This window comes from Bombus affinis, chromosome 16 (genome assembly GCF_024516045.1).
Source record: "Bombus affinis isolate iyBomAffi1 chromosome 16, iyBomAffi1.2, whole genome shotgun sequence".
In the NCBI taxonomy this organism is placed as follows: domain Eukaryota; kingdom Metazoa; phylum Arthropoda; class Insecta; order Hymenoptera; family Apidae; genus Bombus; species Bombus affinis.
The window spans coordinates 6,069,429-6,081,535 of NC_066359.1; the positions used below are offsets into that span (position 1 = coordinate 6,069,429).

The 12,107-nt window shown below is 35.1% G+C and overlaps 1 protein-coding gene across 3 annotated transcripts in view; it reads left to right on the forward strand.

The window, feature by feature from the left end:
• Positions 1-12,107, forward strand: part of LOC126925516 (pro-resilin-like) — a 31,872-nt gene that overhangs the window by 6,150 nt on the left and 13,615 nt on the right. For all 3 annotated transcript variants that reach the window (XM_050741140.1, XM_050741144.1, XM_050741143.1), the window contains exon 3: positions 7,223-7,393. The gene's annotated coding sequence lies outside the window, so the exon portion shown is untranslated. The remainder of the gene's footprint in view (positions 1-7,222; positions 7,394-12,107) is intronic.

Genomic DNA, 12,107 nt, shown 5'->3' on the forward strand with positions numbered 1-12,107 from the left:
AATGCAAAAAGATCCATATATAGATATAAATATTCAAAATATTTTTAAATAGCCATGTAATTAATTTAAGACTTGTACTCAAGTTACTGATAAAGTACCATCACTCCTGGCAACAAAATGACTTAAAATGTGAAAACAGTGTCAAAGATCTGCAAGCAGCACTCATATGGCACGTTGTCTCATCTAAAAAGTCATATATACTGAAGTAAATAGTACTATAAAATAGTACAAAATCTAATGTATTTGGACCTAATTAATCAACATAAAAATCCAATAATAAATGGTATGTCAATATTTCTTGTATATAAAAATATTCCAAATGCCTTTAAGTAATTGTATAATTGTCTCAGTCTTGCCAGCACACCTGGCAACAAAATGATCCAGAAAGTGGAATAGTTTTAACAAGTGGTTTTGGTATACAACATGTTGCATCATCTAAAAGGCCATGTAATCTGAAAGAAATAGCAACCAGGTCATAATCACGTCACAAATGAGAGTCATCAACGCCACTACAAATTACAAATTGCTGTTCGTTGGTACGTTGGTTCTCGAGCCTCTTTGAACCACGTCAGTAAATCAACCATAACTTCCCCTCGCCGCGCGTAGGCGTGATTTTTATGCTACCACAAGGGGCATATTTCTTTGGACGATGCAGAACAGTGTTAAAAGTAACGGGACTGAAGGCGTATGTACATCTTGTTCGATGTAATTGCTCCATCGCACTCGATCAGGTTGCAAATCAATAGAATCGATCGGACTGGTGGTGTTCCGTACGTCGACGGCGAAATCAGGATCTTGGACAGGTTATGGACACGTTGGAGGCCTGCACGATCTCCCACGTATCATATAACAATGTTAATTAAGCATCACGATGCATATAAATACGCCAGAATTGTATGGTAATGGAAGTGAAGCAACGTGACATAAGGCTAAGGAAAAGTCTGTTTTTAAGTCATATAGAAGATATAATAAATTATATAACATTATTGTCAACATTCTATAGAAGATCATTTACAGCGTTTTAAAGCTTTATAGATATTACGACTAATTATCAAGAAGATCATGTTACTGTATGTGAAGAAATGTAGTAACACTTTGAAGAAACTTAGATAATAAAGATAATGGTGTACCGTTTCTTTATTATTAAATATATTATTAGACCTCTTTTCAAGTGTTATAAAAAGAATTCTGCAATATGTACGTATAATATAATAATATAGCTAGATTAATATTGCCATTAATCAGTGCTGCAAAGTCAACAATACTACTGGTCATCAGCTCTCTGGAGGATTTGCCAATATTTGTACCAACTACTGAAGCACTGTAGAAACGATTAATCGAGAGGCTATCGATCCTGGTTTCTTCTCTTCCCAGCGTATAAAGTTTTCGTAATCACGACCGGCGCTGTGCCAATGGACGTATCGTTAACAGGATCTATCATTGAATCTTGGTCTTAGAGCGAGAGCAGAAAGGCTGAAAAACGAAATGGCATAATTTACAGGCCAACAATGAGATTATAACCGGTATACCGTGACGGATATGCCGCGTATGAAAGCCGAATGAAAAATATCAAATTGTTCCCATCGCTTTGTAAACGGATGAAAAAGGGCCGGAACAAAGAACGCCGACAAGACATCCGGCGAATTTCGATGAGATATCTGCTATTAATATACCATTCGGTCCCATCAGTGATAACTCGATCTATTGCAAAACTATGGTGTCTCAAAAAGGCTATATCTTCCATTACCGTGTTACTACTCCCTGTATGACAATAGAAGTGAAGCAACGCGACTTTGTACATGTACAAAAACTGTATTAGGTGCAGTCCGGATGATCCCACTCTCTAAGGGTCACATCTTAAAGCTTAACTTTAAAACATAACTTGAGCTCATACTGATGTTGCACCTAGGACCTGCAAAAGTATGAATGCAACCCTGAATAAGTCCAATAGACAAAATTCATCTAACTCGCGACTTTGTACATGTACAAAAACTGTATTAGGTGCAGTCCGGATGATCCCACTCTCTAAGGGTCACATCTTAAAGCTTAACTTTAAAACATAACTTGAGCTCATACTGATGTTGCACCTAGGACCTGCAAAAGTATGAATGCAACCCTGAATAAGTCCAATAGACAAAATTCATCTAACTTTATGTAAATTCTTATATTAAGAAAAATTGAGAATTTGATTAATCAAACAATAAGACCAAAAGAAATAACAATGAATATACAATCTTAAATTAAATTTTGAAACCGGTCATTTGACCAGGCCTGGTAAGGTTAATGTTAAAGAATTCTACAAATTGGGGAATATAGCAATATCATTAGAATAACGAGGTGCAATGTTGCAAATCGACATCAAATTAAATTTCGCGCCGATTCATTATCGTACAGCGTTGCGCTATAGGATAAAAACCAGATGGCGTCAAACATAACCATGAAATGATTTATGTTTCGCAGTGGATCAAAGGGCAGACGTATTTTCTGTGGAATCAATTAAGCGTCATAACATCATTAAGGCTCAGGAGCACGGTACAAAACCGTAGAAAGTCAGTCAATTAATTATCGTCTGTACCATCTTCATTTATAATTACACAACTTTTAAACAGTGTGCGTTCCGCGTCATTACGTTTCAAGGGTTACAGTAATCACGATTGCATAATTGGAAGATCGAGAACAATTTCTTTTTTGTATTTCCCTTTTGAAAAGTTGCGTTGGAATAACGAAATCACTAAAGTACCAAACCAATACTGTCAGGATGGTTTAAAAGGAACTTTTTACTCGCTATATTAGGATGTTTTGTAATCAGTGATTACTAATCACACATGCTTCTTTCATGTAATTATAAATAATGACAGACGTGCCTAATGTAACTAGATGTTTAAATCACCAGGGGTTGAGGGAAGAACCCTTGGCCCACTTTCAGTAATCATAAAAAGGAGAAAGTCATTGTGAAATATTCGCCATGTTATAAGATCTTCTAACACCTGTTACAGAAGAAGAGGAACATTTATACTTGTGCAACAACGAGAGATCACTTGACTGTACTAATTTTAGAACTTCTTTAAAGGAAGTTACGGAATATCTGTGGATATATTTAAGTGGTTAAGTCAGGTTCCCTGTAGAAGATTCTATTTCTTCAAAGAAGATTTTTGTTTCAATCTTTTTCAGACTGCATACATATAGGGTACCTACTCTACTTTAGAAATTACAATGCTTTTGTTATCTGTAATATCTAGAATGACTTTATACTAAAAAGATTTCAAAATATTATATTTGAAATTAAAAAATTTGTCGGTCAGATTTAATCAGTAGAATGGATAAATGTCAGTTTGTTTCTTTTTATTGATGCCACTGTGTACAACTTATTATAGCTCCGAGCAAAGATGAAACCACATTCCTCGCGCCACTTCATAAGAATAAAAGAACGTCTAATTGTCCCATTCGGTTGACGTCTCCAATCGTCTTAGCTACCACTTTACTGAGTTGCAATTGTATGGTAATCACGTTCAAAATAGCGCCACGTTCGTTCTTCCCGACTACGGAGGATCAATTTCAAGCGACGAAAAATCATAGCACGTTGTTGTCCTTTCGCGATCACTAAAGAGATCTGAGGTAAGCTTAATACTAATTATTTCACATTGTATGAGATGTTCTAGAATCGTGAGACACTGAGCGCAAGGAAGATTCCTCGTTTTTTAAATATCCTATATACACCGTAATTAAACTATAATTAATATCGTTGAGTTGCAAATAATTCACAACCAACTCTGCATGCGGTTGCTATAATATTTCAATTTTTATCTATGATCTACTGGAACCAGTTGTAAGTACTTTTTTTTAATATTCAATATTGAGTAAAATCTCGTTAGTATTCAGTAAATTAATGATTTGCGGAGAAGATAAATTTACAATTTGTAAAAGAAGGAAATATTTTAAGTAAAGAGAAATTACAAAAATGTCGCAGATTGCGCCATAATCTGAGATTGTAGGATTAAAAGTTCCTGTTTCCCTTAACTTAACTCCGTCTGGTTCCACGACCTCTTTTCTGGTGGAAACTAAAGGGTTAACACAGTTGACTGTTATCCAACGAAGAAAACGTTCTTTCACGCGAGGTCAAAGAAGAAAAGGAGGCAGTAAAGATCAAGGTTCGTTGAATTAGATTCCATCTGATTTCGAAGTGCGTGACATTAACACCTCGCTTCTGGATCGAGCGCGATGCTCTCCTCAATGGATGCCAGCATTCTTCTCTTCTTCTCTTCTTCTCTTCTTCTCTCCTCGACGGCCGTCTTCTGCCCCGTTGTCCTTCCCTCTCCTTCGCAGCACATTGTGTTCAAGACATTCGTGACATTTCATCCTCCTCGATCTTAAAGTCTATGCTCCGAGATAGTTCTTCGTAGGTTACGTGAACCGCTCTGCCTTGATACCCACCAGACTCTGCAACTGTGCCTGCTGCTCAACAATGGGGCCCCTGGAAAAGTGTTTGATTAGATTCAATTCCACTGATTCCATTTTCAGTTTAGATGGAACAAATAGAAGAAAACTGACCAGTCTTTGACACTCTACCTACTTAACAATTGAAGAATTTCCCTGGTAAAAATGTTTAATTAGCTTCAATGGTATCAATATACCCTTTGTGAGATTAGACGGAACAAACAGAAGAAAACTGTTGATTATATCAGTTGCTTGTGATGTAATTGAATCGTAGAGCAGCATTCAAATCTAAATACAGTGATACAGTGAAGAAATGAATTATTTCATTGCTCTTTAACATCTATACAACCGCTCAAGTAACGTTTGCAGACATAGGTTCACGTTTGATAATTTTCTAACCAGAATTCCTCGATGCCCCATAAAAATGTATCTTAAGTTACCTAATTTTTAATTAAAGAAAGCATGATATTGAGAATTAATGTTTATATGACATTTACTCTTTCCAATTTACAGTTCTGAAGAAAGCTCACGTCTTAATTATAAAGTATATCATTAATGGAGTATAGTTTCTTTGCGATGGCTATTATCAGGGCAGTGAAATTCAATGTTTAATAAATCTGACCGCAGACAGGGAATGTTGAACACTCGTTCCCGTATTCAGTTTCATCTCTGCCTCGCATAAATTGTCGCGTGTCTGCGCGCGGTTCGACCATAAATCCACGGATGCTGGCTGACATGCGTCTTCGCTTGTGTCGTAAAGCAATTAAAGTGACGAGGATGACGCTACGACGCGTGATGCATCCGCGAGCACCGATTTTACAAACTTGGAAATGTCGGTGAGATTATTTCAACGACGGATAACCGGTATACAGTAACTGACAAAATTCACGCTTAGAAAAATATATATGTGTTACTCCACATTTTCTTTCTATTCTTTGTTACGAGGTTTGAGATTTTGGTAAAAGTATGTCCTCACTTTTGCTCTCTCTGACTTCTTGTAGAAGCAGTACTGTTTATAACATAATAGTTCAGACTTAATTTCAACCATTAATCATAGCTGATCAGTTTTCAACTTTTATTTATGAAGAAACTAAAGAAACAGTCCAAAACTATCAGATTGTCCATCAGCATTTCTTCTTATTTATTTTGCTACATGATTTTAGTCATAAACCTGGAGAATAGTGAGAAAGTTGGTTAATTTATATATAAAAGGTTGATTGATTGTTACAAAAGAAAGTAACAAATAGTAATAAAAAGGTTGATATATGAAAGGTTGACTGATTGTTACAAAAGAAAGTAACAAATAGTAATAAAAAAAAGGGGTTTAAAAATAAGAAAGAGAAAATCATTGCATAATAAGTTAGGTCATATTTTACTCTCATTGTTTTGTATCCTGAGAGACTCGTTAAATTCGAGAAACATATGCATATGTAAAAAATGGTCATTTCATAAATTGCTTGATCGTATAAACGGCAATCACCGTTCGAACCTTATGCAATCATGGATTTGATGGAGCAGAGTATCTTAAGGCTGTGGAATTCCCGAATTCTTTCACCAATAATCATCCTTCCTTTGCAACTCTTCTGTACAAATTTTTTAGCACATATTTTTGCATACAGGCTGTCAAAGCATGAACGTATACAAATGTAAAAATTTATAATAAATATCTAGTTCATTGACAAGTGAATTTAGCCACATGCTAAGTTAATTTAAAAGAATGTAAATTATATTGGAAATTGCACAATATGATTAAAAGGAAATAACAAATAAAACGTGGCAACCTAAAAAATGGGTTAAATTCTAAAATCTGTTTCAACACCCTGTATTAAATATTTTCATTTTTACATAAGGCGTAGAAAGTCTGTGGGAAATTATGCTAAAAGCTTGATCAAAAGCATGGCCAGTAAAGAGGTCAAGCGTTCTTTAGAAGAAAAGTGTATTTACTTCCTCCGTGGTGTTCTGAAGAAAAGAGGGAAGAAAAAGAAATGTTATAGCAGAGGAGAGTGAACTTAAAAAGAAAACAGGCACTAAAGTCATTTAATTACCCTGAAAAAAGACTGATTAACGATAACCCAGAGGACTATAATAGCATTCCTCTGTTCACCTCTTTTATGAGAATAAACAAAGAGGCCGATGCGCGGTTGCACCGTGGTGTGCTTAAAGTTTAAGGCGAAGTAAAAGTTCAACGCGACGTCGTTTTATTAACGAACAAGATCGGAATGCGAATGCAAAGTATAGTGGTGACGAGAAAACGGAAGTGGCTTTAATTGATGATACTTGGCTTAAAATTCGATTTACAAAGCTTTGAGTTTCTCAGGAATCAAAATCTTAGACTTTTGAGTCCCCAAACCTTGCGAATTCCAAAATTCGTTCGAAACGTTTGAATTTGAATTGAAAAATTCGCGTTTCTTAGTATTTGAATTTCAGAAATTCGTGATTTTAATTTCCCGGAAATTTCGAGTTCCAGAGTATCGTGTTTCGCACGATTTTGAGTTTCAAATGTTTCAGTTCTCTAAGAACTCGAGTTCCAAAGCTTCAAACTCTTCGCATTTCGAATTCCACGGTTCAATTTTCCCAACATTCAGAGTTCCTTAAATTTTCAAATCTCACAGTTTTGAGTTCCCTAAAATATCAGTTTCTAACGCATTGAGTTCTCTGATGCTCTCGAAAATGTCGAGTCCCGAAGCCTCTAGTTTCCTAATGTTAACTTAAGCAAAGAATACTATTACATCTATGATAATTTCAATTCGAGCAACTAATCTTTGCCTTTTAATTTACTCTCCAACAGCGTCCCGGTTCGTTTCAAGATTTGGATCAGCCACTTACATAAGACAGGTCACGCAAGCTACGAACCACAATCTTGGGTGGTGAGACTGGAAGGTTGTGACGACCGAAATGTCAGGAACGTTTTCGAATGATCCAAGTCGTGAAGAAGAAGAAGAAGAAGAAGGAGAAGAAGGTAAGTTAGAAAACAGAAGTGCAAACGGGCGCGCGAGAAGTTGCGTGATGAAGATGTCCTATTATATGAGATGTCAGAAAGAAAAAGGAGTGCTAAGGTTGTTAAGGTTGTTGAGATGCTCCACGTGAGCTGTTGCTACGCTTGGAAAACCCTTGTGGGCTCATTTCACGGATTTGGCCAGGAGAATAAGAGAGGAACTGTACAGGAGCCAATGATGAAACAGTCGAGCAGATTCAGAAGAAAGATTGCGTTCATTTTCTTGTTCTAATTGACGTTTAAATACTATTTATGTTGTGGGTATTTGAATAGAGGTATCAATTGAATAACAGAATAGATAGTAACGGAATAGATACAAAGTTTTGAGATTTAGAGGACCTTTGGATTCCACAAAATTTTGCGGCATGGAGATTTGTATTGTAGAAATTTCAAAGATTAAATTTATAGTGTTAGGTTTTTATCGTGTACAACATATTATTATAAGAATATAGGATGCAATATATAACATATTTTACAAATTATTATAAAAAGTGATTAACTTATCCAATGGAAGTTGTATAAATTATGTGATGCATTAGTCTGAAAAGTTAACAGTTACATCATTAATGGTTAAATGTCAATGTCAAAATACCCACTTGATTATCGTGTATGAAAAAGGAAACTGGTGATTTTCATGGTGTACCATGTTGAAACGGGGACACGCTTGTTTAAGATCATCATTAGACAGCATCATTACAGAATGTAGTAAATCTCATAGTACTTGCCATTACATCGGTAATGGATACCTTTTAATATACAATCAGCATTCCTGAAATTGAAATATCTGTTAAATGTAGAACTTGAAAGTGTAAAATTGACGAAATCTTCTTGAGAAGATCTAAAATCGAGAAATCCTGAGTTAGAAAATAATTTGCTAGTATCATTATGATAATTACTATCTACCCATCATTACCCTAATTAAGCTCATAACGAGCTGTGACGCGACACTAGCGCGATATGACTATTAGCTAACATTTCCCAAAATACAGAGTTTCGAAATTGAATTTCCTGATATTATAGCTAGCTCTCTAAAATTTTGAGTTTCGACGTTTGAATCCCTAAAATTCTGACCTCCAAAGCTTTGAAAATCCTCAATATTCTCCATAACATTGATTTAATCAAACAACGCCATTAAACCTACCATCACTTTATTTCCAACCACTATACACCATACCATATATAAAGCAATTTTTCACTGAAGACATTTCCTATAAATAGCTACATCCTTCTGTTCGCCATCATTCAGCTCTGACCATATAAACGCATCAAAGGGAAACCAGATTTCCAAACGTGTCTGATGAATTATGACCATGAGTATTAGGCGTTCCAGCGACCAGATGTAACGGTCAAATCTCATGGATGTTGGTTGCATTTTCACATCAAGGTGGCGAGAGGAATAGGCCAAGTGGAACGTAGAGTTCGCACGAGTGCGCGAATTCAATGGAAGGTTATGAATATCCGATCCTCTGTCGAAGTTGCGTGTCATAGTTAGCCGGCTTCTTCGCGCCGTGACGCCTTTGTCTGTTGCGCATCTAAGTAAGTAGGCATTCCCTCGGTCACGATGAAAGTGAAAACTCTTCGTTCTAGTCGCAGATGACCTACTGCTTGCCAAGAATCTGGGTGCTCCATCACACCGTCTCTTCCCGTCCATTCCCGTGTTACGAACCACTTAAGAACCTCGACCACCAAATTTGTCATACAGTGACTGCAAAAAGCATTTGTATAGCGTTGTATTTATTGCAGCCAGCTAATCGCTATATTTCTATGATTATAATTAAAAATAATTCAGGTGTAAAATTGTTTGATTCACTAAATGCTATATAGACTACTGTACTTTAGATATTTCATACGATTTTGCACAACATAAGTATTCCATGTATTTTTGCACCTGCAAATTTCCTGTAACTACGTAAAAATCAACAATCTACTTATAGTATTTATATATATTAGCTACTACATATTAGTATACTAGCTAATTTGGTGTAACGGTATTAGATTTTGCGTTATTTGGCAGTGTTTTCACAGGACTACAAAAATTTGATGCTGTGGAAATGAAATACTAGACCTGATAAAAAATGCTTCACTAGAAAATAAGGGTGTATACAAATACTTTTTTTAACTGTTGCAGTTTTCAGTTTTAGTGGTGGTTTGGACAATGTTAGTTGATTATATCGAATAGTATGAGTTTCTATAGGAGCTGATTATAGTAGAGAGGCAATATACTCAGTAGAAATTTTCTTAAACTGGTTCTTACTAGAATTTAGTTAAACTTGTTCTTATATCATGCAATAAGCTAGTCTGAAGATGGAAGAAATTAATTTCAGAAATATTTTATTTGTAAACTTTAACTTCATATATTACAATGTAATAAAAAGAAGAAATGATTCTAATATGAAGATAGTGAATCAGATCTGGAAATCATGTCAAGAGTAATCCTGAGAAGGGCGTAAAAAGATCATCCACGTCAATACTGACTCCTACATACAATTCCAATCTTTCATGGCCTCTTAAACTCCCTGACAAGGGTCGACATACATATATTAAATGTTATGCTGAACATGCCAATTCCAAGTTCAGACACACTTCACTAGCTCGAAAGATTCAATCATTGTAATGAAAACAATAAAGATTCAATTATCCAGACAAAGTACATCCTATGTAGCATTAGTTAGGAAAAAATTTAATAAATTGTAATTTAAATATTAATGGAAGGTTTAAAAAGAAAAATTTGGGTTAGAGTTAGGTTTGGATTGAGCTTAAATTATATCTCTATCAAGTTTGTATTAAGTTTACATTTGAATTAGCTTTGGATTAGATTTGGATTATGTTTGGATTAGATTTCAATCATAAAGTAATTATAGATTCAATCAGACATCTAAATATACCAATTCCAAGTTTAGACACAGTTCATTAGAAGTCACCTAACAATTTAATCACTATAGTAGAACTAGTAAAAATAAAATTATTCAGGTAGAATAACATTCTATCTGAATGCTAACAGCATTGATTGGGAAGGAATTTGAGAAATTTTAATTTACATATTAATAGGAAAATGAAAAATAAAGGTTACCTGAATTATCAGTTTCATGATAGAGACTGTAGTTTATTGAAAGGATGGTATCATGGAATTGCAACATTTGAAAATAATATCTCCGTGTGAGCATTACACACCGCGTTATTAAACGTTATTAAAGCGTTCGTTAATAGTCTGACCGTGTCTTGTAAAACGTCTAACGTGCAACGTTAATCGCTAAAGTGACAGGAGTGAGACAATCCTCTCTCTCTCTTGAGACTCCCGTGTACATGCATCCACTTCATCATCCACTATCTCTCTATCTACGTGTTGTTCATTTCTAACCAATTGGAATGTTAATTTTAAGTAGCTATAATTATTTTTCTTATGTATTATGTATCATATCTGTTTGTTCAATTATTTTTGTTCTCCTTCAATACCAAATTTCAGTTCAGATTTTGTATAAATATAAATCCATTGAGAGGTAAAGAGTATGTAAGTTCTCTACGAGTTTCATGAAAGGAATACAGCAATAGTTAACTTAAATAAATATAATATATAATAACTTTAGTAACCTGAAGGTACTTTATGATCCCTGTGGCTACCTAAAATAGATGTAGACAAGATTCGTGATCTGTTAGATGAAACAGAGGAGGTGCCTAAATCGTTGAGTATTCCAATTCAATTGTTGACTTGAATTTCAAGTAAATTTAATTATTCAATAACTAAATTTTATATAATAAGAGTTTGCTTTCAGATAAGTGGATTCACTAGACAGGAATTTATTTAATTGGACACTAATTAAGATTTCTTTCCAATAAATGAAATTCTACTGTATATGTTCTTCGCAGAAACTTGGAGTCTCTTAACTCGTAATTAGGTTGGAAATAAATTTCCACCGTGGGAGTGTCTATTGGTTAAACAGTAGAAGATCAAAGTAATCAGCGATATAAGTAGTTATGGTTGCAACTACCGCATCGAATTGCCCTGACGTGCGGTAAATTTGATGAAACATCGGTGTTACGCGAGGAATCCGCCAATTACTGTTGAACAGGTGCTAGTTTCTCATCAAAATACTCGTCAGGAATGATGCTACCAATGCTACCATATGAAGATATACTATTGCCAAGATGCGTTGCTTCAAAGGCAGCTCAACAATGTTCTGACTGAATTTTGTTTCCTTGATAATTTCTTTTTTAATTTCAGGTTCTACTCCTTTTCCTATCCATGAGAATTTACTTCAATGTCTCGAATAGAGAAACATAATAAAATAATACATTTTAAGTATATATAACTATAATCTTTCGATTATCAGTCATACCTAGGTTTTAAATTCCTGGAATATCTTTAAAATATTATTAAAAATGTAGAGACTAACATTTTGTTAAAACGTATCCTAACCTCCAAGTTGCAAAGAGTTAAAGTGAGACGATCGACAGGAGACTACTAGAAAATAATTTGCTCTTTCCCATCAAACGAAGGGTGGGGCGATTAGTAAGCGAGCGTGGTAGCCTTGATGTCCGTGGAAAAATTAAGCTGGAAGAGAAAACTTTCTCATGAGTCGGCGACCATCATCAGCGCCGAGCAATTAGTTCGCTTTACGATCGTGGAATCTTAAAAAGTTTTCCACTTTTAAGGCGGCCGGTGGATCACGTGATTACGCAA